This window comes from Bombus flavifrons, chromosome 1 (assembly GCF_040668555.2).
Source record: "Bombus flavifrons isolate JBK064 chromosome 1, iyBomFlav1_principal, whole genome shotgun sequence".
Taxonomy (NCBI): Eukaryota; Metazoa; Arthropoda; class Insecta; order Hymenoptera; family Apidae; genus Bombus; species Bombus flavifrons.
In genome coordinates, this window is record NC_138442.1 from 19,716,340 (window position 1) to 19,744,210 (window position 27,871).

Sequence of the window (27,871 nt, forward strand, 5' to 3'; positions counted from 1 at the left end):
GTTCAAAGAGAATTAACACGCTTTACGATCGTTTTTAAATTTTACAATACTATTGATTTTATAATTATATTCATTTCCGTTGCTTTGAAATATTCATGCAAAAATTTGTTACCAGCCACCAAATAAGCCAGTAAATAACTCGATGAAAATAGAAAGTGAAATTGCAGTTACAGGAACAATGAAACGTGTTAGCAGAACATTGCGCCTATAATAGCATTTACATACGGATTAATTAAGTTCAAGTATATTAAATTTCCTATGGTTCAATAGTACGTTCACGTAACTACAAAATGTCACATTATACAAAATGAAATGCATAGAATTTAATTGGAAAATAAAACTACGTGGCACATTTGTAGCCGCTGTAAATGTTTCTTAATAATTATCTCCCTCATTCTCGCCCTAGAAAGTGAAATACCCCCGAAGCAAAAAACAACGCCTCTCGTATTTCTTGCCACGATTGCTCCTCCTTCAAGCTGAGCCCCTTAAATCACCGAATACCATCCGGCACACCGCGTACACACGCTCGTCCCAAATCATCCGTGCGCCTCCCAAACAAACCGAATTACTAAATCAAATTAACGCGACCGATCGAACGTATCAGTAAACCCTCTGGATTTGGCCAACCGTCCTTCTCTCCCTGCAAACCCCAGCCTCGAGATCTACGATCCAGCCTCTCGTCCAAGCAAACCGCCCCTTTCGTATTAGCGACGTTTTGGCGAATGTGCGTGACCGAGCGTGAACAGTACGTACATATGCACGCAGAATTCCTGGCCCTGGTCGAATTTCTCTGATGACGTTATCATTATAGCCGGTAGCGTGGCCGTTATTAACGGAGCGGCAGCCGACGCGGAGGAACGACGCGGACGGGGGGCGCTTGCGCGAGAGATCAAAACCAGCGGGTTCTCTGTCGCCTGGGATGATGGCTCGTGGCCCGTCTATTGATCTTGGCCAACGTTGCGCGCCGGAACGAGGCGCGCTCTCTCCTCGTCGCCGTACACGCCAGCGTTGCTCGCCTCGTCCCGCCTCGGCTCGATTCCGCTCGCTGCTCTCTACGGACCGCACCGGCCCGAAATGATACACCGACCACGGAGACCAAGTTGAATTGCCCGTACGCGGAAGTCTTTTCACTAGACGATGCGTTCTTCGCTAATATACTCCTCTTACAGCTTGATTATAGCACGTTTCGAAGAATAGGAATCAGAGCAAACAAATACGTACACCATGTCGACCATAAGTACACATTGAGATATCTATCGATATTTAGCATAAATTCGCCGCTATACATTGCTTACTTCAATTTTGATCTCTCGTTATTTTATTAGAAATCAGTTGTTTCACTCGAAACACGTGTGTCCTATAACGTATAATATGAAGCAAAGTGAAACTTTGTTAGAGTTTTCCAGTAAATCTAACCGGTAGATGTCGTGATACTTAAAGCCGGCAGTGTATATAGATTCTCACGAGTATACGTATTTCGGTCTGCAGATATTTCATTCTTCGCAACACACATCCATCGTAATGGTGGCCTGATGCTTCATCATCCCCTTGGGTTTGCTTCCTTTCTTTCCTCTTCGTTTTGTTCTGAGTGCTTTAAGAAAGATGCGAGCTTAAGAGAAGCAAAGAAGGACTTAGTTGTTTTATTGTTAGTACAATAGATTGAAGTGTATTTTCGAACGAGATTAAGTCTTTGAGTTTTTCATGGGATTGATACCATTCCTCCTGTATCATTCTGCTATTTTTTATTTTTTTTTTAGAGGGAGGGTTGGGTCGATTACACAGAGGCGTGGATTGTTGGTATTTGCATGGGATTTTTTCGGCTCGAGCGGTGGTTTGGTTTGGGGTTTATTGTAGGCTAGCGTTTGACACCGAGTATTTTTAGTTCGTTAAGCAGTTTTTCTACACTCGTAACTGCGGTTGGGTAAGGCGTCGAGTTTGTAAGGATGATTACCGTGATTTGCGGCGCCGTCTGTTTCTTGTATAACATCCTCTCTGTCGTTTTCTTTGGAACTGTCGTAGTTGAATCTAAATTTATTTTTGCTCATTTGTATAATCTTTAAGATGGTGGCCCTCGCTCGTCGCTAAAAACATATGTAAGAAAACATCTTGTCCAATTATCTTTTTTCATACATCTGGTAGCACTCATAATTCTTCGATACACTTTGTATTATTTACTGGGTTTCTGGCACAAAAGCCAAGTAAAGATTCCTTACTTTTGTTAACACATGCAGTTTCTTATTGGAGTAATAAAAATTGTTTTGATTGTATTATCGATTAGAAATTGTACGTGTATTAAGTTTAAATTATTCAAGAAATGTGCATCGACTATCCATGTTGTTTGAATAATTACGAGCGGTGGTGGTATACATATTCTCTAACTTGGTCTCTACTATTCTGGACTCTAAGCCTCTTATTGGCAAGACCTTTGGTAGACTCACGATGAAATGCATTTCTTTTCTTTTCCTTTTCTTTCATCTATCTTACTTTTCTTACCTTCTTTCAATTAACAGCACCACAAGGATTTTACAGTTAAGAAAATCTTCGTGATAAATTTTCGTTGAAACGAATATCGTCGAATTTCAATTCGCATCGGGACGATCAGAGTTCCTTATCGATTATCGATTTCCTCAATTTTCGACTATCGTGCTTTGCTTATCGATGCCGATAGTTCAAATCGAAACGCGATCGCTTCGATGTTTTGTCCCTTCTCGTTTCGTCCGAAATTCCGAATCCACAGCAAACTTTGAAACGTATCTGTCATTTTGACTCGGATCTGGGTTCGGTATCGTCCCACCGATAGCTAGATCGTTCATGTACAATTGCTATCCTTCGTTTCATGGTCCCTAACTTGACTTCGTAATATCACGCGACACGGTTCACCGGCGTTTCGAGGCGTCTCTGGTTCTCCAGGAATCCGTGTTCCTCATAAATAAGATTGTCCAATTTAACTCCGCGAAGGCACCGGAATAATCGTGAATCACTAATTAAAGCGCTTTATTGAAACCGTAGAAATAATTCAACGTCGAGTGTCTAACATCAAGAATGGTTTCAATTAAATTTATTCTCCATCCGTTCTATTTAACAAAAATTCAACAAAAACCGTATTTTTACATTTTACGCTGCGTTTCCCGCATTTGTCTTTTATTTTACATCTTCGCACCGTGTTATTTTATCTGTGTTTCTTTTCGCTTCTGTGCTCCTTTGTCTCGATTTATTTACGTTCCACTTTATTCTCCGATATTTATTATACTCTATATTTATTCTATATTCCTTTCTTTCTATTTACCAAACGTTCTGCCGCCAGAAATTTTTCAAGTTTTTCAATCGATACTCGCCAGTTTATGACTCCCTGACGCTTATGAGCCGTGAAATGAGTAATACGTTGGAGAAACGCGAACATATAATAAATTTTCAGGGCCGTGTAGACAAGGAGCGCGATATTTCGCGGGACGCGCGACGTAGCGTTTCCTTTTTGCGATTTCCTAATCCACGCGGTTTCATTTGTTTCACCCGACGCGGTTCGTGATTATTTCCCGCGATAAATTGTTATTACAGCCACCATGCACGAGGGTTGCTCGCTCGAAAGACGGTGGTTGCTGTCTACTCGAGGAAGAGAAGTTCGGCTGTGTTCGCGTTTTCCTGGATAGCAAAATCCTTGTAATGACCGGAAGTCTTATCGTTTACCGCGAACACGAGGTTGGATAAAATCGGTGGCAGTCAGACGTAGACGAGATCCTATCTAGATCCTACCTGTGTAGGTGCAGACCTTGTCGTCGTTCTATTATCCATTATGCAAACAACCGATAAATGAGTAGATAACGCATTCGTATTCGTTCTACAACATATTTGGAACGATGAATTTTTCAGAATAAATGCGTTTGTTATCACGTTGACCTATCGAGAATCAAACGGTGAATTAATGCGGAAAAATTGCGAGAAATCAATATTGTTGAGAAACATAAATAATTATCACAAGATAGGTGCGGAAACCGTAGTAGGATGATAATCTATAAAATTCAGAAAAAAAAAAAATTTCCTTGGTTTAAAAAACATAGTCTCTCTGTTTCTCCCTATTTTCAAACGAGCTGTTGGAATTTTCTTTCACAACTATGACGTTAAATAACAGTATTTGATGATAAAAGCCGAGCGAAAGAAATTGCAAATGACAATATGTTAATCGAGTAATTCATTACCGCTGTATTTATCTTTCACTTCCTTCGTTAAAATTGAAAATAATTTACTCTGTCGCAATTTCGAACGACTTTTTCTGCTTAATCCTCGGCACACGCTCCCCTGGGATGATTGTTTAAGTATTAAACAGTTACAGAGAGATTAAATGAATCCTCCTAGTGGGAAGCTTACGGACTTGTGTTTTATGCAGTATTTATTGCTGGCAACTACCATCAGTATTTACTACAGTCATGGGACTACTTAAGAATTAATGCCACCTTAAGAAGGATAGAGAAATTAGAATGCACCATCGAGTCGCTAATTCACCTTGATGTCTGAAATTTGCAACTCGGTTACTTTGCGTACAATCGTTGGCAACTCCTTAATTTTTAAAGGGACAGCGAGCGAATAAGGCGGCAACGCGATTCTTCATTCTTTCTTCGTCCCTTCCTGTTCGTATACCTTTGAAAGAAAAACGAATAAACGCGGAATAGAAAGAGGGGACTTTGTATAGGATGAAAAATTCAGCCGCGACAAACTCTGCATTAAACTAACGCCACCGTTGCTAGTATTCTTCTCCGTAAACCAACAGCATCTCGAAGCTTCTTTCCAAATTATCTCACTTAAAAAAGACACTTTACGATAATAACGCTCGTGTTACGTTCCACGCTTTAAACAACGAATAAAGTCCGCCGCCTCCTTCCCTTCCCTCGTTGAAACTCGTACATTATGACGATAATGTAACGTAACGCGTGTATGTCCAAAAAAACAGTAAAAAAAGAAGAAAAAGAAAGACAGAAAAAGTAGGAAGAAAAACAAACGAGAAAAAAAAAAAGAAGAAGAAAACAGTGTTTACACCGCTTTATTCTTTCCTGACTGGCATTTAATGGCCGCACAGGCGCCAGGTTACATCCTAATTTGCCGGGCGCGCTAAACTCGCGGCAGAGAAAACGCGGAAAACTGGCTGGCGTTTTATCGGAGGAAAGACGAGTATCCGGCTACATCTACATGCTAAGGAAAGCCTCTGGACGCGCCTAGAGCGGAAGAATTCAGCACAGAGAATGCAACAGGCAACGACAAGGCCTGGTCGAGCGAGTATATAGCTATATAGCGGTCGGTCGGACGGTCGGCCGATCGGCACCTGGCTCGAATCGCAGCGATGATTTTCCAGCCTCCTAGCCCATCCCCTTTTCGTTTGCTTTTCTTTCCCCAGGGCGTGGCGCTCAACAGGCTTGGCATCCAGCCAACTTTCTGCTTTTCTCTCCTTTCCCTCTCCTTCCTTTTTGTCTGTGTTCTTTCTTCCACTCTGTCCGTCTTCCTCTCCTTCCGTTTTCCTTCTTCCGAGTCGGTACAACAACGGGGCGGAAAAAAGGATGAAAGAGCTAAGGGTGCATCAACACTATCATCGACCATCTTCTACGTAGATGTATGTACGTACGTATACACGTGCCTATACAGGGTGACCAAACAGTCGAAAACGTAGGATGAAGGTTTTGCGTATAAGGCTTCGCGTTGAAGAAAGACAATTTAAAGAATCTACTCGGTACACGTGTACTCTGTTTCCACGCGACGAATCTCTGTCAACGATGTTTTATTAAATAAGAGGTATATCTTACGGATAACAGGTGTGTCGAAGAATTAAAAGTAAACACTGTTTCTATTTTCGAAGAATTAAGAGATACAAATAGTATACTACAAGGGTTGTATAACTTAAGAGACACAATTGTGTGCAATATCGTGTTTGATATCTTGTAATAGTTTTTATTTAAAAAATTTTTCAAGTTCATTTTAAAACGCGATACATATTTATTTATGAAATCATCCAAATGAAGCACAACAAAAAAGCTAGATTGGTAGAAAGTATAATAAATAATAAGCAATGATAAGAAACAAATAAAACAAAATACAGAAATAGAAGTGTATTAAATTGAAACTTGGAATAAGTATACGCGTACCGAATAAATTTCCGAAATGCTTTTTCTCGACAAACGAGTCTCATGTACAAAAATAATTATTTTACGTTTTCCATCCATCTTTTCACGAGGAATCACCCCTACCTTAGCTGTATCACCAGTTACCAGGCACCCTGTATATAGCAAGCACTATATCACGTTACATACGCGTTAGGTATACGTTACATGGACACGAACAGAGCCGGATTGTTGTTGCTGTTGCATCTCGTGGATCTATTGCCGGACTCTAACTCGCATCGGATACATCCGGACGTATTTATGCTCGCGTTTATAGTGCGGCTGCTCGAAGGCCGCTCGAAAGCCGCACGGCCACTAACTAACTTCCTGTTATTTGCACGGTTTACCCTCGACCGGAATTGACCTCGAGTCGCGGCGTCGAATGCGATTAAAGTTAGCGCGGCGCGCACCCTAAATACCAGAGGGTGGCCGAGAAAATTTCGTTCGACAGGCCAGGGAAATGTGTTACTCGTGTTCTCAACGAGGATCGAGGAACGGCGATTGTTTCTTTTCGCTGATGGTAACGAGATACGTTTACCGAGGTTATCTTTCAAATTGCAAGTAGCCGGTATTAACGACTACAATAGAAGTTATCGGGAAATCGGTCTCGCGACTCCGAGGTCTCGCCTCTCGAGTTTCACAACTCGAAGCACACTGGTATTGCGTTTCAGTACTCGTTGATATTGGATACCTGATTTAAGCATCTTTAATGGTGGTTTTCATGATTTTGAAACATCAGATATCAGCCACATTGAGTTACTTCGATTTAGTTCGCAATACGGGGTCGTACAATTAGCTATATACATATGACCGATAGAGAATCATCGATCACAGCTTATTATCGTATGAAATTTGTTATACCTTCCGAAGCCGTGAAAACGTATCACGAGGAAAATTATAAGTTATTAGAAGTGAGTAAAATTAGGGGAGTTAATTTATAAATTCATTAATTATACAGCTACAAGGACGATACTTGTAAGAATTGAGAAACATCTGATTCAATTCAAATTCTCAAAATTTTGACAAAATACTGCCGCAATTTTTAACTCGCCATATGTATGTATAACAGTACTCGTTTAAATTCCAATGAATTGGCGGCTTGCATTGTAATTTTTGCGATACAGACAGCGATTTTGTTCCAGGAATACTCTTAAGTTCCTGGACAAGAAAAACGAATAAATCTACATAATCAGAACAGACTAGAAAGACACAATTATTTCTCGCCTATTCTCGTTATAACTATCGTCTTTGTCAATCGCTTTAGTAGTGCGCTACACTAAGCTCGTTATGCTAATATTTGCGAAGCAATTTTTATCTATATCATATAGCGATTTTCTTCTAGGAATATTTCTAAGCTCCTGGACAAGAACACACGATAAATCTAGCGAGAACGAACAAAAAAGTCACGATATTTCTCGTCCAATCACGCTATATCTATTCATTGTTTTCGCCAATAGCTTTATGTTATACTAAGCTCGAGGCGCTGACAATGAGTTAGCGAGGCGCGGCGAGGCTAGGTCGTTCGAATTTAGGTGAAATTCTATTGGAATTTAAGCGAATACCAGTGAACCAAGTTTCATTAGCAGCGAACTTTCATTTAAACTACTATTTGAGTACGTGTATCGTTTAAGTATAGGATTAGTATTTACATTAATACAAGAGTCGACTGTTGTAATCCTAATATCGTCGGTTTCGATTATCTCTAGCTATAACTCGTTTAATAGAGTTAGCGTTATCACGGAACCAACAGTTTTGGCTAAAACCATTCGAGACTCAAGGGATCGAGCAGGATCGCCACAAACTCAATCCACTCTGTTGGTATAATTTTAAACTCGAGAAGTTAGATTCGAACGATTTTAGTCCGAAAGGATCCCTGAAGCGACGTCACAAATATTCAATGAGAACGAAAATCTTGAACAGTCTCGAAGGACTCGAGTCTTGAAAATTTCACTCACGATAGAGTTGCAACGGTCTCTAACTTGTGGGTCGTTCGATGTCTAGAGTAATTCTAGTGGAGTAAGGTCCGGTTAACGTCATCTTGGGATCAATGGGTTTCCCCGAAGTCATCTTAAGGTTATAGAGCTTGATTAGAGTCCGCTAAGATTTGCAGGATCTCGGTTATCGTAAGTTCGATTTTACAAACTTAATCGGTGCAGTCTCGTGCAATTTATTCTTTGCCTCTTCTTCTCACGTGAATTTGGTTTAGATCGGTTTCTCGAATTATTTCGATTAGGTTTGGCTTTGTTTCTTTTGCATTTAGAATCACGTTGCACGTTGGAATTGAATCGCGGTGTAACTTTATCTGTACTTTGAGGGAGACTGCAAGGCACTATCGTGCCGTATCCTATTGAGATTTCCTAACGCTGAGCCTCAAGTTAGTGTTCACGATCTAACGATTACCTCAGCAAGACTTCGTCGCCTAAATCAATGTTAGGTAATTCCAATCTTAATATTAGAATGCTCCTTTGTTGTCAATCTTATATTCTAATAATATTAATAATAATAATTCTTTCGGATATAATATTTAACTCTATGGATATGTAAATATCGGTATTTCTAAAAGAGTAGTAAACCTGTCCTCTAAATCTATCGGAGCTGAATATCTGTTGTGCTAAAGAGTGTTCTTTTTATCACTTACTAACGACAAATGTATGTAATTCCTTTTGGTTTTGTGGAGAAGACATAATACACCGAAACAAACAAAAGGCTAATTTATAATTAGCAATGTCCGGCATGAAAACTGTCTTTTTCATTTATAAAGCGTTTTTTGGTAAACTTACAAATTTCCAAGTCCATATGGCCCGTACTTGTATTTATTTTTTTCTTTACTCTGTCTTTCTGCTCGAATGATACTTATTTTATCGCAAATGCTTGTCATAAACGTCCTTTTGAACAAGCGTAACCATTGATACTTGTAGCAGGAATTTTCTTCGAGAAAAGGTAACACTTTCCTCGTTACCGTTGGCAATCTGGTTTCTATTCGGAGTTGTAATGCGTGCTTCTGCAAGGGGTTGTGGGATTCACGAAACGTCCAGTCGCAATTGGCGCCAGCTTATCGGTCGTCTTATCGCGATTCCTTATCGACAAGTGCTCGCTCGACAGGTAGCGTGCTTCTTGCCGCGCCACTTCAAAGTCCTCCTCGATGTAACTATCGGAAATGGATACTTGCAATTCTCTAGACAATCGAGATTTTGCTCGATTATCGCGTATAATTCATTCCCCCGTCTCTTGGTTAAGCGAGAGGGGATGGAGTTCGACAGGAGAAGAAAGTTGATAACAGGAAATTGAAAACCAGATAGCAATTTCCGACCTTTTTCTCAAAGCTCAATTAAGAAATCTAGCTTGCAGCAGGGAAAAACGCTTGCTAACGAGCTCTACGATGCCGAACTCATGGAAAATAATTGCAAGGTGGAAAGTTTAACTCGTGGTTTACTCTTCTACTTTTATTCGGCAATCCAAACTGTGCAGATTATTGGGTAGATGTTAGCGCAAACGATTAGATATCCGATAAAGTATTTCGAATATTTGAAAGTAATTTTCGGGTTACCGCGCGGGTTTTAGAATATTTAACGAATGAAGTTGATGTAGAGTTTCGATATATTTAACAGTACGAAAATACACTTAGAAGCAGCGGTGGACGTAAAGCTTGATTGACACGTCGCTTGTATCAGTTATAATAAATACCAGTTATCTTGTTCAGCTATTAATCATAATGAAATTAATTTTTTAGAGTAATAGTCTTATCCCTATTTATGAGATTATTTTAGTCAAATACAAAAGCATGGGATGGTTTGTACGAATCGATAGTGTAATAATGATCATGACGTTATCCATGTTTATAAATACGTCGAGTAGCTTTGTAAACTGAAAACTTACAGCCAGTACACGTGTACCGGATAGGCCTTCAAAATTGTTTTTCTCGCAAATGGAGTTCGATATCATATCCAAAAACGTCATTCTACGCTTTCAACTCAAATTTATACGAGGAATCATTGCTACGCTTGTTAAGACGTTCTGTATAGCAATGTCTACCTATGCAGCGCTTTCAGTAGTATAACTGTGCAATAAGTAAGACGTAGTATCCCCAGTCGTTGATTTCTCTATCGTAACGTTTGAAATATCGATATCCTTGCGTTTTACCTTGGAAGTTCTTTAACCGTATTGAATTCACGAATGGGAAAATATAAAAATGTGTCTTCTTTCAATAACGCAACAACAATAAAAACGCATCTCGTTTACCACCTATGCGATAAATATTTAATCCTAAGAATTAACTCTTACCTCGAAAAACCATCGTACAATTGCAACTTCTCCTTTAGATTTACTACCTCGGTACGAATCACATACGTTGTTCAGCACGGAAGTAGCGCAAAGCGCGAGAAGTACGGCGCGGATGGTGCAAGGACTCACCCGAGAAGCTGCGAAAAGGAACGTAGTGCCGTTCAGAGAAGTCGGAGAAATGGATTGCTCGAAAAAGTATCGAAGGTGGTTAGTGATAGATCGCGGAGGACCGGCGAGAAGGGTAGGGCATGAGTGCTGGGGTGGCTTCAGAAAACGCGGAAACTCGTTAGAAGGATTTCACGCCGGAACGAGGCCGCGCGCGACGGCGCAAAGTATCGAGCTATCGATTTCACGGCTCGGCGGCTCGTCCGATAAGGTAACCCACCCCCTTGTCCCGCATCTACCTTTCGTTTCGCGTCCCTCTTACCCCCTTTCCTCCTTCTCTTCTGTCCCCCTTCTCCAGCATTTCGTCTTCAACCATTCGACCTTCGTTTGCTCGAACGATCTTAACCGTTTCAGCGATCGCTAAGCGAACTGAACTGGTCGATCAGCAACCGGCGGCGTTCGAGAGTCTCTGATACAGACTAAAAGAAGTTTGGGAAGAGGGTTGCTAAAATTTATTGTCGAAATCTGACCTTAATAGACCAGTGTAGCAACATGCATAATTAATGTATCGAAAATTCATGAAATGCGCTCTGTGTGTGGTACGTAATCGTTCGAAGTGATAGAAGGAGGATAGGACGAGAGAGAGAGAGAGAGAAAGAGAGGAATAGCATGGAAGCTCGGTAATTGCGGGCATTAAATGGAAAGTATTGGTAAGTGATCATTATTAGAGGTAAGTTGCGCGAGAGTGGAGAGAAGGAAGCCGTCGGTCGAACGATAATTAAATAGAGAGAAATGCGATAACGAATGCTCGATCGATTGATCGATCGAACGAAGACAATTACTCAGACTGATCGAGCCCGGTCTTCCAGTTTAAGGATCTTCTTTTTGCTTCTTTTTCTTCTATCGTTCGATACCGTAGACGACCGGGTAGATCTACTTTTAGCTGCAGCCGACAGCGATTCGACGATGCTTATCGCGTGATATCTGTGCACGAAACTCGTCAAAACGTATTCGTGTTGCTCGTGTCGCGACGCTTTGCACAGAGGGCTAGAGAGAGCGTTTTAAGCTTCTTACCTGTCGCGAAGTTAGCTTCCACGAAAATGCCATCGGATTACCTTGCGGCCGTGTACGTACACGAACAACCGCCCCGCGTATTGTAACCGGCAGGCAACTAAATTCTGTACGGTGAAATTCCGCCTCCGCGGGACACGTTACATTCTATACCTTCAATGGGATTTAATCAAGGTATTAGCGCGTTACGTCGTCTTGCGTATTTCGCTTGGGACAGAGCTGACAGGGGTGGAATCATTCGCGTATATCTTTCGATACACGTATAAATTGTTACATATATATGTTATAGATTGTTACTGTTCGATAGGGAGGGTCGAGTTTAGCTGTCCCGTTATTCGTTGTTACGTTAATCGTACGATCGTGACGTTGCGTACGATATTTCAGAGACGTTTCGGTTTATATAAATTCAGTATGTAAATCGAACGCTGTGTTTGATCGTTCATCGAAATCGCGATATTTCGTGATCGTTTTGTTCGTCCATCACGTTCTCTTTCTCTTTCTTTCCTCCTTTAATTTAATACTCAGGCAATTGTACGATTTAACCTGATACCGCGATAAAATGTGCGCTACTCATGGCGGCCGGGCAAAAGGGGGGTTCAGCAATTTCTCATCGCGACGGGAAAAAAGGCCGACTTGCTCGAATAATAATCGCACGCTTGAATTTATTTTATTTATCTTTATTGCTACGGTCGGAACGAGGCGGCAATAAAAACTATCCGGTTCGCGCGAGTTCATCGTTCACCTCGGTCTATGTGATATCAAAACATCCATGTAACTACCTTTTGTTATTGTGAAGACTTGCCTCGTTCCAAATAAAAGCTACCGTATATTTGTTTTTTTTTTTTTTTCAAGCTCGCGAACTGTCAAAAACCTGAATTACGCACGGTGTTTCCCAGCGAGTGTATAAAACTTCGAGAGGTTGTTTAGGAGGTAATCTGGCGTAAAAAATATTATACGAATGTAGACCTTATCCTTGATTGGTGCGTAGCTGTTGTAGACGAAAATTCTACCGCTGCCAGGATAAAATTGCAAACCTGATGCAAGGAGAATTTTAAGAGACTGTGGCAAGACACGAGAACGTGAAGTGATATTTCAAATTCAATTAATTCATCTGCTGTCTGTTCGATTATTTTCTAAGTATTATTTCGTGTCAAAATTGTAACTCGATAGGATCGAGTGAGAGTAAGAAAAAATTAAACTATTGAAATTCATAAGAACTAAGGACGGTATCGGTATTTTGACAATCGTTTATATAGAATGATTCGGAAATATCTGATAAAGTATTTTAAATTTGTTTAAAAATTGTAAAAATAGTGTTTTAATGATGTTTCAATTTCGTGACAGGTACATAGGTGCTAAGTTAGTTACTATATCTGTTTGTAAGTCTAATCGTTGAAAAAATTAAAAAACTGATTTTTTATACGATATTGATACATTAAGAAATTTACTAAGAAGTTGATATAGTTCAAACTCAACATATACAGCAGGTATAAGAGTTTTATTAAAGTTAATGAACGTTCTCTTAAACGGAAGAGTACATTGTACACATAGTTGGGGATTCGAAAAGACATACCTAAATTCGATTCAAAAGTCAAAAACAAAATTCAATCTTCTTTACCTATCAGAGATAGGTTGCTCGTTTAGAATTAATATTCTAGTTCCGTGAAATATTACAAATTTAAAATAGTGAATACACCTTGTATTATTATGAACTGAATCATTACCCTAATTATTATCTTTTATACGCAGGCACATATGTATAATTCCCTGCACTATTATGGACTGTATCATTACCCTAATTATTTTTTATACATAAAATATCCTCGCGGACTGAAGCTTAAGAAGAAATTCCCTTCTGTAAGACCTCGAAAAGTTAAATTCCCCTTCTTTCTATACATTTTTCCCTATCTTTTAAATCTGTTAAATTATAAGATTCAAGAAGTTGTTGAAATTTATCGTTGAAAACCGTAGAAATTTATCAGCACCACGGATACCAAAACCTTTTTGAATAATTGAGATAACAGTATTGCACAAGTTACAAGTTCTCGGTACTAAGAAATTCACTTACTGGCAAGTTTGTTGATGAAATAAATAAAGTTTTAGGAGCAAATTTTACAAATTATAAGGGCTGCTGAATATTCTATTTGACTTTGAAATTGATCTGCAATTTAATTTCGAATCGTAAAATGGTATCAGAGAAGTATACAGGGTTGTTGGTGACTGGCGGTACAAGCGGAAAGGGGGTGATTCTACGCGAAAAAAGAAGTCGAAAATATAGAATAAAAATTATTCGTTCGAGGCTTTGTTTTCGAGAAAATCGACTTTCAATTTTCGCTCGGTACGCGTGCACTTTATCACGTCTCGTTATAACGGATCTCACTGTAGATCGTTGTCTCGACGGAAAAATAAAAAAAAAAAAAAAATTTTATTCTATATATTCGACTTCTTTTTTCGCGTAGAATCACCCCCTTTCCGCTTGTACCACCGGTTGCCAACCACCCTGTATAATTCGCCAATGATATCAGTCATAAATAATTGCTCAGAAATACCTAAAAATTTGTTTGTCAAATTTGCATAAATTTCGAGTAGTTTCGACGTGAATATAATCGTTGAGCGTCGAGTCCTGTTATCCCGTGCGGTGGTATGCGAAGAAATAGCAACGGATTGACGAGCACGTGCACAGTGTACACACACGTAAGAAACGTACGCGCCTAACCGCTGCGTGGTGCAGTGCGACGTGGTATCGCGTGACTCTCATTTTCCATTTGACTTCTATCCGTCGCACGTACGTACTCAGTTACGTTATTTCATTGGCGTTCCTCGTCCCAAGCCGTTGGAGTTCTCTTGAACCCCGCGCGCCGCCCTTTCCGTTTTGGCACACCTCCCTCATGGTGTTGTGCATGCCACTTTCTTCTCTTTTTTTCTTCTGCCGTCGCGTTTGCTCGTACTCGACTTTTGGTTGTTGCTTGAAAAGAAAATGCCGCGACGCCAGAGTGTGCTACGAGAGAGTCGTGGGGATTTGCTTAATTGTTGGTTAAAATCCTCCACCGACGACCAACACGTTTCGTACTACCGTAAGCTACCGATGGCCCACAGCGGTTAAGTTAAGAAGCGAAGCTTTTATTACACTGAAAAAGATATTCGTAGACTGTAGGGTAGATTTCAAGGAAATAGAAAATTTTTAATATTAAACAGGATTTTTTGCTAATTAAATATTTGCAATACCGTTCAGAAATATGTGGATATTTAATCATTTTGGACAGAATGTAATTTATTATTATTGGTTATAAAATGATGTGTAAGTAAGGTAGACGTATAAGAAAGATCAAAGTATTAAGAATTTTTTAATATTAATATCGTTTTTTGCTAACGAAATATTCACAGTAGCGTTCAGAAATATCTGGATATTTCATTATTTTTTTACGCGGCGTAGTTTATCGTTATTGATGATAAAATTATGTATAAGGTAGACGCAAAGGGAGATCAAGGTACTAGGAATTTTTTTAATATTGCTATCATCCCTCGCTAATGAAATATTTACATTACCGTTCGGAAATATGTCGATAGTTAATTATTTTTCAGAGAGTCGAACTTATTACTATCGATTATGAAATTACGGGTAAAACAATTGTTACAGCGTAGTATAGTAGAGTACTAGAATAAAAGGTATATTAGATACAGTAGAATATTATGACGTGATAAAATTAATATTTAAGCGCTGATATGTAATAGCAAAATTGGTGTCCATAATTTCTGACATAAAATTGTTTCATCATCGTTGAAATTATTTTATTACTTGAGTAGCTCTTTATCTTCAGATTATTTCATTTCTAAATTATAAATCAAATAAAGAAGATTTGTTTTAACTCGTAGAAAAATATGTAGTTGTCTTAAATTCAAATAACCATATTTAAAACCATACATTTTTTAATGGACGATTTGTATTTATGATCTGTTCGTTCAATAAAAACCTAGTATTTCTTTTAATCGTTGATTTGTACATTTTGTTGAATTCGTACATTGTTACAAAGAAATCGATCAGAGTATCCGGACACTTATACGTGAAAATATAATTGTTTCGCTTGGAGCTGAATCGCTGGGGAAATATTTATTTTCCTTGAAACAGATATTGTTAATCGCATGTTAATTAACACGTTACACCATTCTCGTTTGGAAAATCGCTGTTTTATTAGAAATGGGAGCGGTGTGGCATGGGTGTGTCACCAGGAACGTGTCGTAACGAAGCTATTACACTTTATGGCTTTTCTTCCGATTGTTTGCTCTCTTTTCTGCTGTGCAAGTAGAATCACGGGAAATCTGTGTTCAATATGACTGCTGGGGGATTATGATTGGTTTAATCGATTTGCCAGAGGTAAACTATACGAAGAAGAAGATCGGCATTTCTTTATGAAGTACCTCTGAAGAAATTAGTTATCCATGTAGAGCTAATTGTTTCGAAAAATGACAACTAACATTTAACGATTGTAACAATGCGGCGTGTGTCTTGTGTTATCGACGATTGTTACTAAATTGCATGCAACGCGAATGAAATTCTCAAGTTTGCGTCTAATCAGCAGGTAATCAGCAGAACTTTCCCTGTGTCGACTCGGATAAGTTTTCCAGTTTAAGAGACTCCGAATCCAAGAAACTTTTCAGATTATCCAAGATACCATACCGGAATCGATCTAACTCTGTCTATGTAGTAGAACTCATTCTAAATTTACCGCCGGCGCAATTCTTCGATATTTTTACCTCTGAACTTTTAACAACAAACTATTTTTCTTGGACTGTACTCCGTAGGAAATTAAACTCCGACCGCTCGTTACCGCAATTTTTTAATCGGGAACCTATTAGTCTGATTCCACTTCAATATTCATAATTAAGTTTTGTTCTTCTTCTCTCAGGCAAATATTTCTCACGTATCCTGCCGGTTATCTAGCTTTTGATATAACAATCTCGGAGAATTTCAATCTTTGGACCAACGGGAAACTTTCGACCTCAATTCTATTCCAAAGCAATCTCCACGACATAGAAATATACATTTTCACTCATCCTCAATTGAAATATCCTGTGCTTGCTATGAACATTTTCAGATTGGTTTCAAATTCGACCAATATAACAGTCGTGACTCGTTACAGTGCCAATGAAAGTTCAAAATATTTTATACAACGTGCATAATATGGACAATCTTTTATGAAGAATGTTCAGATACTGTCGTCAGCCATTGTACTTATTCAACACATTTTACACAAACGATTTCCCAATTTCAGATGCGTGCATCGTTCGTTTCTTTAACTTAACCAACTACCTGCTACGATTATTAAGTAGAACTACATTCTGATTTCATGCGCTGTGAAAAAATTCTGATACGCTAAGGGCACGAAAAAGGTTTCGGTACCACTGTACCAACTATTTACTACAGGACGAGTTCGAATGCTGACAATCTACAGAGCAAGCGCTATCGTCATTTACAAGCAAAATTGACGCATTTGCGGTGCGATTACGAACCTCAGACAGAACCGCGAAAATACTGGGAAAGATGTACGACACGAGTCGAATCGAAACGGCCTCGTCACGAGGAAAAGCTAGCGCCGCGGAGGATACTTAGGAGCAGGTTTACGGCACATACGTTGCATTATATAGGAGGACGCGGCGTACATGGCCGTGGAACGCGGCGACACTGCACTGCAGTAAAGTGCATCCTAAGCCTAGCGCATCTGTGACCACTCTCGGGGTCGCAGTGCCCGCTTCTTGTATTTATTATTCAGCCGGTGCAACGTGGCGCCGACCTGCGACTACTTTCCGCTGCTCCCGTCAACGAGCCACTCCGGGATTTTTCGATGGGACCGTCTGTTTTCCTACGTCTCTGCTGCGTTTCCCCTTCGTCGCGTCGCGATTCTGTATCACAACCGTGATACTCGTCGTTCACTTTTATGGCAATCGTGGCTCGCGTCTCCTCGTCTCGACTCTGAATCGGTTATCGAATCTCCTGCGACGTCGTTGAAATCGCAACGCTCGACACACACGTGAGGATTTTTCAACCAGATGAGATTTTCCTCACCTCGTGCGCTTGGATTTCCCTCGTTTTCCAAGCTACGTTTCAAAGTTTATTTTCCGTCCGATATTTTCTTGGGTTCTTGCGTCGCATAAGGTTATTTCATATGTATGACGGGTTTTTCTATATATATTTATATTCATATACGTTAAATGCAAATGTTAGCATGAAAGCGTGAAATCCGTTAAAATTTGATACGAATAGAGAAAAATAGTTTTATTAAAGATCTGTACCGGTAATGTTAGCTTTAACCAGTTATAATTTATTATTAATTTCATGTTATTCGTGATTTTAGAAACAATCAAATAAAAGATTTAATAGACGATCTTTTTATTTATAATGACTTTAGTTCTTCGTTAAACTTATATAAATTATTTTTAGATTTTAAACTACCAAGAATAAATTAATTGATATAAAACTCAATGATACGTCAAAGTGTGAGTTTTAACTGTAAGGGAAATAAATATCTATATAAATGTCGGTAATTAATCATTAATGAACTAAATTTTTTTTTCTCTATTCCGCTGTTTAAAATTGGATTCTTAGAAAATCCACATTAATTATACGACGATCTAATATTCGACTTCACAATTCAGACCCGATGCTATTTTGGTTTGTAATTATTGAAATGTTTCCTGTTTCGTTTATTCATCGTCTACCTACTATACTCGTACAAAATATATAGCAACATTCCAACGATGGAATTCCAAATATTCAACTATAATTGAAACGTCTGTGCTCTTTTACTTCAACAAAAGTTTGGATACTTTTATTGTAACTGGATCAAAGATCCAATCAAATATCTGGCCAACGAAAGTAAACTGAGAATTCAGCTCACAATATCGTCCGGTTGATCAGGTTTACAAACGCAAGCTGAGACATAGAAGGGACGCAGTTAACTAACTGGTACTCGATTGGGGAAATCGAGCTTCCTGCACCATACGCGAAGCCCACGATATTCGGTGGATTGGCTTTCCCGATAATAGGTACATAATATACCTGCTGGGTATTCCAGCGCGAATGCACCGAATTGATTTAAGCTTCCTCCGCGTTTTCCTTCCTTCTCATTTATCCCCCTCGGCCACCCTTTCGAATCTAGGCAACAGCGGTTTAGTTCGATCCCATAGCTGCAGGCGACTTTCTAGAGTCAATCGAAACTTTGGGGTTTTGTTCGACGTATACGCAGGTTTGCGTATTATCACGGTATCCAAAGATTCAAGATCCTATTCCTAACATTATACAAGATTTCAGCTACTACGACGATAGGAGTAGATAGAAGTAACAAATATAATATTTTTGTGAGATCCAAACACCAATGTAGAATTATAGCAGACATTTTATGGATATAATAATAATATATAATATTAATAAAATGTAATATAATATAATGTAAGTAGATATACTACTTTGTTATGTAAAACATTTTGAAACTTTATTAGCTGTCTAATGGGACTATCAGGATTCTGTTGTTAAAGTCAGAGACATATCTGAAGATATATGTAAAAGTTAGAAGACATAATATATCTGTAATGCAATATATAATATTAATAAAATGTAATGTATGTAGATATACTACTTAGTTATGTTAAACATTTTGAAACTTTAATAGCTGTCTAATGAGATTATCAGGATTATGTTGTTAAAGTCAGAGACATATCTGAAGATATATGTAAAAGTATGTAGAAGACATAATATATCTGTAATGTAATATATAATATTAATAAAATGTAATGTATGTAGATATATTACTTAGTTATGTAAAACATTTTAAAACTTTAATAGCTGTCTAATGAGATTATCAGGATTATGTTGTTAAAGTCAGAAACAAATCTGAAGATATACGTAAAAGTTAGAAGACATAATATGTCTGTAATGTAATATATAATATTAATAAAATGTAACATAATATAATATAATGTTTGTAGATATACTACTTAGTTATGTAAAAACATTTTGGAAATTGATTAGCTGTCTAATGGGATTATCAGAATTATGTTGTTAAAGTCAGAGACATATCTGAAGATATATGTAAAAGTTAGAAGACATAATATATCTGTAATATAATATATAATATTAATAAAATATAATCTATGTAGATATACTACTTTGTTATGTAAAACATTTTGAAACTTTATTAGCTGTCTAATAGGATTATCAGAATTATGTTGTTAAAGTCAGAGACAAATCTGAAGATATACGTAAAAGTTAGAAAACATTTATAGAGTATGTACATTTGTAAAAGTCACAAAAGTATCCTCTACAACATGAATAATCGTCTCTGTGGAGATATAATAATGACAATAGATCTTTGTAAAGTGATAATAAATATTCTGTTACTTTTATGTACATTTTCAAATTTGTTCGTACACCAACGTGTCTGCACACTATTTGCCTAATGTCAAGGTAGTAAAAATGTTGTGCAGTCGTGATACTGTGCAAAATTGAAAGGTCTTATTAAAAATTATGTTTTGTGAAGATCAAATGTTCAACAAAACATGTCGTCTATTTTACAAAATTGACATGCTAAGCTCTCTTTTGAATAATAAAACAAGCAAATTAAAATAGAAAACGTTCCTGCTATGTGCTTCAACAAGAATGTAATTTTCATAACTAGTAAATATTAGCAAGTACATAAAAGTATTTCTAAGAGGACGTGGAAGCTGCTAGTCAATCCCAAATCCAGAATGTCATCAAAGTTCCATAACTCCTGTATTTTATTATACAGGTCCCTTGCCTCTATTGTGTCACCATCTTGCTCTAACGACTCTAACATAGCGTCTTAGAGTCCCATGACTCCATTATCTCGTTATTTGAGTCTCATGACATTAATGTATCATGGCACGAACCCCTAATTTTAGAATACCAATATTCGAGTTTTAAGATTTTAATATGTCGTTACTTGGGTTTCATGATTCTGGTGTCTTATTAATTCGGTATGATAATTTCAAAATAATTCCATTCAGATTCCGAAATTTCATCCAAGTCATAAATTCTTCGTGTTGACGCCAACGGAGTGATACCAACACGGTTCAAGTTCCAATATCACTCAACGAATCTAAGTTTTACCTAGCGAGGTCTGACTCGGATGTTGTCACAACAATTTTAGAAGTTCGCGTTAACGTAATCGTGCTAATGTAGATTTTCGTATTATTCGTATGAGTCATTTCCCTACATTCCATACGTGCTATGTGCATTTATGTATCCGTCTGTTTCATGGCTAATTATTTTAATTTACACTCGCGTGCACTCAAACATACATGCATGCATGTTTAAAGAACGCGTATTCCGTAATACGAGTAGTATACATCGCGTCGCCTGTTATTATGCAGATTATGGTTTATTCTTGCGCGTTATATTTTACTTACTAAGAAATTTTATCAGTTCCTGTCATCCTCTGCTCATTTATGTTTACACCTTTCTAGCGGCGTTTCAAAGTTTTCGATTATCCGAAAGTTGAAACAATTGACGAAGGAATGTTTGAAGTATTCTTAGCTTGGCGTCTCTAGGAAGTTTGATCTTTTCTCTCGCCAGGAAAAATAAAGAAAGTTTCTTAAGCCTTGACCCGTCATTGCACATACACCGTTCTTCTGTTTTGAAGAGCTAAAGCAGAAAAAGCCTTCTGACGTAAAATTAATTAAAACTTCGTTAACGGTTGACGCATATCCTTCTGGGAGGTTTGCGTGGAAAATCGTCGTCGTCTACACGCGAATCCGGTTTGTCGAATGAAAAGGAACATTACTGATTTATGCCTTTTGATTCGTTACGGTTATGCTTTTCCGTGTTCCAGCAAAGAACGCTGATGATAATCTCGAAAGTCCTTGAGACGGTGACAGAAGCGAAACCTTTTCGCCATTCCGGCTTAACAACTCTAACTATCCGTTGGAACTGCGGTCGTTGTTAAATTAAACTCTTTGGTGCAACTCTTTGGTTACGGAGGTTCTTGGCAAACCATTCAATTATTTCTCTTTAGTTCGCTTTCTCTGTATCAAGTTGCTATAAATTTGCGTTTATGGTATTTTTAAGACATTCGATGATATTCTATCATGTTTCGTTGTTTGTTATATTTATAGGAAACGTTAAAATTCCACGATCTCTTCACGGAACGTTCGTCACATATCAGCTCCGTATGATTATTTAATTTTGTAACACTTCGTAAGGACTCGTATCTTCGATCCAACGACGTATAACTCAACGCAATGAGCTGGAACGATGCCATTTTACCGCACAATTTCGCGTAGCACGAGAGAAATGGAAACGCGAGAGTTCGCACGATTATTTACTCGCCTAATAGCCGTCACCAAATAGGAATATTAAGAAGCGCGTGGTCGTGTACGTAATATCTAGACATTTCTCTTGCGCTGACCTGTACTTTGCCTTGATCGTCGTTGAATATTACATTATAATATTATTTTACGTTCTTTGAACATTATATTGTCATATTATGTTATCTTTTATGAATTTCTGATTAATTTCCTGATTAATTTCATTTCCATCGATAATCGTTTTTCATATTTAGTTGGCAGTTAAATCTTCGATTGTAAATTTAATAAACGATTTCAAGAGCAACAAACTTTCAGCTAAAACAGCTACTATGCAAGTTTGCGTACCAACATCAACTCTTCATCTAATGCAATAATAACTCGCTGATCTAGTAGCTCCACTTGGGTTGCGCTGCACTCCCAAAATCTCGTTACACATCATACAGAGAGCTCCCTTAAATTTCATTACAGTTTATGTACACAGTGCGTGTTTACATCGCGTATCTATCTTTCCGACAACTTCACGCGCGCAACTAGAAATCATTTCAGTGTATATTCTCACCGAGATTGATCTTTTATCCTTGTGGTAGGATGCATTGCATTATTTGAGTTGAACGAATCTTAAACACAACATAGAGCATATTAGGAATGCTTTTACAAAATTATTTAACATAACTCTTTATAAAAGAAGCGATCGAATTTTACAAAATGGATACATATATGTGTATAATTTGAATAGATATTAGGAGAATATTTTTGAATAAATGGAAATTATTTTGGGGAATAATATCATGTGTTGTAAGTGGAAAAGGAACGAGAGAAAACATTGTTTTGTTGTATAAACCGGAAAATACAAGAGCTGTTCGCAAGATCTATTTATCTTATTCCTGTCTCTTGTAGGATATAAAACATATTCGAGAAAGAAATGTACCAGTATAGAGAAATCATTGAATACAAAATAATAACAATACAGGTTATTTTGAATTTTTCTGGTCAAACTACAGAAGCATAGTCTATAAATAAAAATAAGAAAAAGGTAAATATTTACTTATAACTTTATAGTAAGATTTTATGCATGTATAATATCGTTTTTATTTTCACTTGTAAATTGTGCTCCTATAGTTTGCGTAGGAAAACTGAAATCGCTGTGATCAAATTATGCATAGCTGTAGATTGTAACTAGTTGAATATGAATTAGATGGGGTAAAATATCAAGTATCAGCCAGTTTAAAGTATTAACGTCTGACAGATATCGGTTTAGCAACCCAATGCTTTTAATCAAAACGCATAAGAAACGCTCATCGGTTCGAATAAATCTGGTCGCTCACGGTTCCGCTACAATCATCTCCGAAATTCCTCCTACGGTATACGTTCTTCACCGTGAAATCGACTTACCTCGGATATCTAACGAATATTCGGCATATATTACCGAGAATTTAGGCGAATATACAATCGACATATCGATGTAATGAAAATGGGGACCGGGCGTGCGTATAATTAATTAATACTCGATAGCTGGTACCTCGAAACCTCACGGTTAATTATCGCCGCCACCATAATTCCGGTGCTTAACCCTTGCGAGCTCCTAACATGGGATAAGATGGCCTTGGAGCGGGTCACTTCACCGCCATTACGATTGATCGATTCTGTTAATGGAGTATCAGACACCGGCAAGCATAATTCTGTTAATTGCGAGCACATCGGTTACGTGTGTTCATTTCGACGCGTCGACTTTACCGGGTACATTAATTAATCACGTTACAACCGCCTGGATAGCTTAGCCACCAACGGACTTTATCGTATTTAATATGCGATGGAGGGCTCGCGAAATTTATGGGGTTTAATGTTTGATTAATTTCTCGGGCGACGTTCGTTCCTTCGTTCGGTTCGTTCATTGGCAAGCAGCTCGTAAGATCGCTGCTGAATTTCACAAGCCTATTAATTAACGATCACCCTCGATTCCCAAAGCCTCTCTCACTCTCGGTTTTGCGTTAATCACGTTGATAAGCTGCTTTAGATCGTGTTGACTCTAATCCTGACGGTCGGATACGTTGTTACACATGGAAAGGATATAGTGCGGGACGAGAAAGTGGTAGCGATGTATAGTTTTTGGAAATGTATAGAAGATGGTTAAGAGATGATAATATCGTGTTATGTTAATTATGGGCAGTATCGTTTCGTAGAAGATAATGAGAAAATTGGAGATTGCGTTTAATCCTACAAAGAGAATAGGACAAGCTTGTTATATAATTGCACGTTGCATTGGTAGATTTATACTATCTATTTAAAATTGAAATTGCTCTCAATAACTTTTCAATTCTTTGATATATGCTACTTAATAATTAAAGCATTTATAAACGGCCATTAAGAGTTGTAAATCGTACACATCGTCCGATACTGATAGATTCGAGCTACTTAAAGCAGTATCGTCCGACGTATACTTGTACTACTTAGAACTTACATTTTACTGCTTGACCATACAATTACTTAAACTAGACGACTTGGAATTAACTCAAGCACACGATTTTATATTTGTTGATACATATATTTTCTAGCTAATTGACTTCAAGTATTTGCCTAGTATATACCTATCTATGTCTACTTATCTCGTGGCTAAGTTTGTACTTATCACATTGTGCAATGGGAAATATTCAATAGAATAGTACTAATACTCGCGCAAGATAAAATTCATTACTTCAGAACGATTAAAAATGCTTTCCATTTTGCTGAACTTCTAATTGTGCTCTTCATTTTTACGAACACAATTTTGCGATGACAGTTTCTTTAAAATGCACTGTCGATTTTATGTAATCTCAGTCCATATGCAAAATCCGAGCGCAGTGAAATCAGATATTTAAATTCGATTTTTTCATAAACACTGCCTCGCATCAAAAAAATGTTATTCCATATTTTTCATTCTCAGTTTTCATGTAAATCCATCCGTTTCTGATCGCACCATGGGTTACGGGATAATCTCTACCTTTTCTATTTTCTTTCTTCTAGCCCATGTTCCCAATGGATTTCGTGAAACGTAAAAATTCTTCGACTACAAAGAGAAAGCGACAAACGACCGGTAAGGCTTCATCGGCGAATAAACGGAAACGGAAATGGACATGGTTACAGCGAGTAGGTGCACACGTGGGTATCACGAGCGTTCGTTACATCGTCAGGCGGCTCGTGACGACTTTTCCGTCGAGGCGTTAACGCACAGCGAACGTGTTACCTTCGTAAGTATAATACCGCTTATTCATGCCTCCTTGGCGTCGCTGAATCGGCGACGTTACGTGGCGTTGCGCGCGCGACCTCCGCACACGTACACGTGGCCGCGTGACGGTGAATGCGAAAACGCGCGAGCTGGTCCTTCTCTTCATTCATGTGTCCTCGAGTGTCGGGATCCTTATGTATACAGGCATGCTTTTCAGCGACGGATTTAATTTAGATTCGCGTCCAGGCCGGCACGACGCCGACGAGGAAAGGCAAGTGAAACGAAACGCGGGAAAAAGTAAATTAGGCTGCGGCCTAATGACGTGACAAACCATCGCCCTTTGAATATGTCCCGTCGCAGGTATTTCTTAATGAGTATCTCGTCTACTCACCTTTCGAATACTCTCTTTTACTCCTATCTCTTTCTCTCTCTCCTCGCGGTTACCTTTTTACATCTTCTTTCCAACTTTTCATAGCCCCGTGAAATCGTTTTATCGTCGACTCGGGTTCGTTCCGATCTCGACACCGAGAGCTTTTCGTTTTTGAGACATTTGGAATTGTTTTGAGACGACTTTTCTTCGTCGAGTATTTTTGGAAGAGAACGACTAGGTTTATTGGGTGTAATTCGTTGGGTTTAATTATTTATTAACGAACAAATCTAGTTTGTGGTAATGAAAAGAAAATGTTACGTAGATCGTGGAATGCTAAATTATCGATTGTAAAACGATTAAAGTTAAACTGACTTTATGCAGAAGTGAGTCGTAATAAGTAGAATGTTTGGAAAGAAATACACAAGAAGTATACAAAATAGAGTAAAACACGCGTTATTAATATTTAGTACGCGAAACGAATCTCTATTTAGGTTGCATTTTTTAAATTGTGTTAATACAGATACGATTAGTCTAATATAATATAAGAAATAATACAGTATAATCCCGTTTATATGAACTCCATTTATTTGAGTGGAATTTTCTTCTTTGGTACTTATTTGAAAGTAAATTCCTTTTATGTGAACTGCAATTGTGTAAATTATCTCTCATCAAATTCATATAAACGGAGTTTTACCGTAATTGTAATGGGTGACATGGGTAACATGATTGATATACAGTGAGTGACTGTTCCTTTTTTCACTACATCATCCCTGTTGGATCGGTAGATTAAAAAATATCTTTGGTCTTAATGGGTCGCAATTTCAATATCCTTTCACAACGATAATTTCTCCAAAGTAATTTTTTAATAATTTGTTTAATATATCTCGTTGGATAATAAAATAAGTGTATATTTCTTAGGTTTCCTATAATTTTCATTTTGTCTTATCTTTTTCCTTCTCTTTCTTTTTTGACACATGATAGTTTGCACTGAGAGTTGTTTCCAACCTGGTACGAAATTTATTTTCCTTTTCCATTCAAATGTTGTGTTTAATGGTTCGTGCTTCATATAACCAGACGTCACGAGAATGAGGAAAGCCATACTAAACGAAAGTTAATTGGTTCCACTTAATTAAGAAAATATTATCAAATTAATATTTTCGAGTTCCTACTCTTTTTTTCAACTGACGCGTCACCTCGAGTGGCAGCGGTTAAATTGAAAATTGTGTCGTGGAAATTGCATAGATCTCGAAAGATATCGCTCTAATTGAAAAATCAGTTCAATTGGCCTTTGTGGAGCCGCTTGTGTCCGGTATCGAGCGACAGAAAACAACATCGAAGAAAGAAAATAAAAAAGTGGAAAAGTGGAAAAGTAGTATCACTTCGCTGCTAACAAAGAGAACTATGGTAAATTACGCCATTCACCCCGTACACACAGGATTTTCATTTCCTCTCGGGTAACTAGTCTCTCATCGTCATCTCCATCGATGAAACTTTATATTAAGCGATCATATCGATAAAAGTAATTATAAATAAAGCTTGTTACAGAAATAACTTCGGCACGGTTTACTCGTTGTCGAATTAATAACTTGTCAATCCAATAAATTGAGAGAGAAAAAGAGAGCGACAGGGCGATAGAAGAGCGAGGGGAGGATGATGTTAAGCGTTTATTAAATCAATTCGGGGCCAGAAAACGCGGAACACCGGGGCGCAGGATCGCATTACGAAGAAAATATATTTTCCTCCGCAGCGTCACTGCGCCAACCTATCAGGGTCGCGAGGCGGTGCAAGGTGGTAATTGCCAATTAACTGTAATTAATTCATTGAGCCAAGTGGCAGTGATCAAGCCAACCATATCTCCGTCCCCGGGAACTGGTCCTAACGATCCAGGATCGGTTTCCGGCCAATCGAATGCCGAGGAAACACGATTTGACAAATTTAAAGCGGCCCGTTTATCAATTTACATATTTCAGCGACCATTTAAGACGGCGTTCTCATCGATCCAATTTCGGACGCCTGCACGAGACGCTGTAAACTTTATTTTCCACCTTAATCGCTTTGATGCGATTCAGGTCGTGGTTCGTTTATTATTTCTATTACAATAGACGATCTTCTTGGTAAAATTTGGCGATAGAATCGACAAGCTTTCTAAAAAAAAGGACCTGTAAATTTATGGCAAATAGAAAGTATTCGAAAATTCGTAGACATCTTTTATAGAATTGCGTTATGTGTGTTATACAGAAAATTTTGGACCTTTATTGGTACTGTAATGGTACTCGACTGTTACGATTAATCGTTCGATCGTGTAAAATTGTTTCGTTATTGACTATTTTTATTAGTTATTTTACGTATGCTTTGGTTCGGTTCCAAATAAAATACAGCAGGTTA

The 27,871-nt window shown here is 38.1% G+C and overlaps 1 long non-coding RNA gene across 6 annotated transcripts in view; it reads left to right on the forward strand.

Moving 5' to 3' along the window:
- LOC138184913 (uncharacterized) overlaps positions 1-27,871 on the forward strand; it is a 325,808-nt gene that overhangs the window by 108,117 nt on the left and 189,820 nt on the right. For all 6 annotated transcript variants that reach the window (XR_011174499.1, XR_011174489.1, XR_011174465.1 and 3 more), the window contains exon 5: positions 24,915-25,138. This is a non-coding gene — a long non-coding RNA (uncharacterized LOC138184913). The remainder of the gene's footprint in view (positions 1-24,914; positions 25,139-27,871) is intronic.